Source organism: Gracilinanus agilis, chromosome 1 (genome assembly GCF_016433145.1).
Source record: "Gracilinanus agilis isolate LMUSP501 chromosome 1, AgileGrace, whole genome shotgun sequence".
In the NCBI taxonomy this organism is placed as follows: domain Eukaryota; kingdom Metazoa; phylum Chordata; class Mammalia; order Didelphimorphia; family Didelphidae; genus Gracilinanus; species Gracilinanus agilis.
The window spans coordinates 221,181,381-221,184,883 of NC_058130.1; positions in this window are offsets into that span (position 1 = coordinate 221,181,381).

Consider the following 3,503-nt stretch of genomic DNA (forward strand, 5'->3'; position numbering starts at 1 on the left):
TTATTAACAATGATAATAATTAGTTAATGAGATACCTATGAACTGATGATGAAATTGTTAATGTTCCTTTTGAGTAAAGGAATATGATCCAGTTCTTGGTCTTAAATGGTTAAAAAACAAAGTTTAGGATCCAGATTTATCTCATTCCTGATTCTCTAGCCCTTTCCATCTATGACCCTACAAGAGAGGTCTGGATATAATAAGAAAAAAACAGATATACAGAATTGAGATTTTAACAGGAAAACAGAAGATAATGGGAGAGATAAATAGTGACAAGAGCATTGGCCTGGAAGTCAAGGATAGGTTCTAGTTCTGACTCTACCATTAATTTTGTGATGATGAACCAGCCACTTCAACTCTAGGCCCGTTTCTTCCATGTAAAACTGCATGGTTGTGTGGGTTGGATGAGATAATTTTTAAGGCTATTTTCAGCTCTAAAATTTTCTGATTTTATGATTAGGGTCAAATAGACCTCTTTAGTCAAGCATTAATCATGGTTGATGCAAAGATAATAAGCATAGCTCTTCTATTTAGGGAGGAGATGAACCAGGAAGCTTCTTAGGCTAGAAGAGGAAGAATGCCCTATGGGTACTTAGGAGGAAAAAAAAGAAGGCATTCCAAAAGGTACTATGAAACCCAAAATCATAAATGGGGGGAAGGGTGCTTTGTGGTGATAGATGCTAGGGATTAGAACAAGATAAGGTTGGAGTTTCAGAGAAAACCAAAATAGATACTACCTACCCCCTTGTGGCATTTAGTATATACCATCAGATCTTAAAGATCATCTGTTCTAGTCCCTACCTTCCAAGGACATTGCAATAGAGATTTAGTGAGAGGAGAATCTTATTGTCACTGTCCTTACCCAGAAATTCCTAATTTGTCTGGCTTTTTACCTTGAAGAACTTTTTTCCACCAAGAAGTCATAGGACTAAAAGGCAGAGAAGCCACAAGAACAAGAGAAGGAATTTGAGTTGCATTGGTCCCCTACATTTCTCCTGTCTAGTTAGCAAGAAGTAGAAAGTCCACAGAGACAAGGAAAAATCTGAGTTGATCCCAGTAATTGGAGCAGAGAACCAGCCTTGGTTAGCTAAAAGACTGAGGTCCAACTCACAACTGCTTTCTCTAGTCTACTCTTGTGGAAATTCACTTTACTTTTCCAACCATTTCACTTCTCATTCTACCAATTGGTGGGGAGAAAAGGAAGTGATGGGCATAAGAAATTAATTGGCTTTCTAATTTTAAAAAATGCACATTCTGTTTATTAATCATGGTTTTATTTTGCTAAAATGTAGTGAGATTTGTTAACATATGGACAGGATAGTCCATGGAATCACTAAGAGTCAGACATAACTGAACAGCAGCAATAACAATGTTTGTAATGATATGATTTTCCCGTAAGGACTGTTCATAGCTTCATCCTGGTAATTTTGGTGTATTCTTTCAGCATTTACCATTTTCTTTTACATAATTATTAGTTGTTTCAATCATTTGTTCTTCGACTTACTTATTTAGGATTTCATTGTTGTTTCCATTTGAGTTTGTGGCTTTTATTTGCATCCCTAAACCTATTGCTATTTTTATTTTGCTATGGTCTGCAAAGGTGTAGTTACTATTTCTGTCTTTTTTTACATTTGTTTGCAATATCTCTGTGCCCAAAGACATAGTTAATATATCTAAAAGGTCCATGTAGTGCTGAAAAATGCATATATTCTTTTCTAGCCCATTTAGAAGACATAAATCTTTTAGCTTGCAGGGGGCAGCTGGGTAGCTGGGTAGCTCAGTGGATTAAGAGTCAGGCCTAGCGACCAGAGGTCCTAGGTTCAAACCCGGCCTCAAACATTTCCCAGCTGTGTGACCCTGGGAAAGCCACTTGACTCCCATTGCACACCCTTACCACTCTTCCACCTAGGAGCCAATACATAGAAGTTAGGGGTTAAAAAAAATGATAATAAATAAATCTTTTAGCTCTCATCTTGCCAGTAATTTGTTTCTATCTTTTCCTTTCTGTTAGATTTATCCAAAACTGAGAGAAGGAAATTGAAATCTCCTGCTCCTTTTTGTTACTGTCTGTATTCATGTACCTTGGATTATGTCTCCTTTATGACTTTAAACCAGTGATGGGCAAACTTTTTAAAGAGGGGGCCAAAGGAAAGGAAATGCTCATCAGTCAGTCTGTTTCTAAGGCAGCTCTTTCCAAGTTTCATTGTATTGTATCCTACACGTAGTATTCATCAGATTAGGAATAATGTCACATGGCTGGAGGATATTTGAGGGCTCCCCCCCTCCCAACACACACACACACACACACACACACACACACATACACACACACACATACACACGTATCTTGCCCGAAGGCTGTAGTTTGCCCATCACTGCTTTAAACTCTAAGGTGTTTGGTATATGATAAGTTCAATATTGAAAATGGTTTGTTGTTTATGGATCCTTTTAGCATAATATCATTTCCTTGTTTTTTTTCTTTTTTATATTTCAAATGTTTGTTTTTGACTCATTTGATGCATAGTAAATTTTTCCCCAGATGCTCATTTTTATTGTGTATATATTTTTTTAAAAATATGTTTATTGTAAGCAGCACATTGTGAGGTTTTTTTAGTCCAATTTGTCACTTGTTTTTGTTTCTTTTATTGGATTTTTAAAATCTACTCCCATTTAAAGTTATGAGTTAGGTTTATATTTTCCTCCATTTGTCTCTTGTTTTTTTTTCCCCAAAACTAGAATTTCCCACCCCACCCTGCTCTGAAAACACAACACTCTGTTTCTAGTCATTTTAGCTTAATCTATTTTAAGGCAACCCTATTCCCATTCATCCTCCGGATAGCTAGGTGGCATGGTAGATAGAGTGCTGGGCCTAAATCTGACCTTAGATTCTTATTGTGTGATCTATGCAAGTCACTTAACTTTGCTTCAGTTTCCTTATCTTTAAAATGAGTTGGAGAAGGAATGGAAAACCATTCCAGTGTCTTTGCCAAGAAAACCTCAAATGGGACCATGAAGAGTTGGACAGAACTAAATTAATTGAAGAACAAAAATCAACCTCTTTCCTCCTATACCATCTCCACTTATTATTCTTTATACTAATTTTAGAGTATGGCTTATTATTTCCTTTTTTCTTGCTTGTTTTTATGTAGTTGTTTAATTCTTGATCTCTTTTTGCCCCTCTTAGTCAAACAGAATTCTCCTTTCTTCTCCTTCAACTTGTTTTCTTCATTAGTTTTTAAAATTTCACCGTCTATACCTTTTTTCCTAGAAAGGATTTCTTTTCCTCATTCTCTTCCCTGTCTTGCTGTTCCAGACTTTATTATTTTGATTCATAGCCCTTATGCCTATTTAGTACTTCTTTATTCTTTGTATATCTAATGGAATAAAAATTTTTGAAGTACCTATTTTGAGTTTCTTTTCCCTAAATGGTTTCTCTTATTGTCTTGTAGAATTCTCTCTCTCTTCCTCTTTTTTTTCTGTTGTACCTTACTCTTAGAATTATT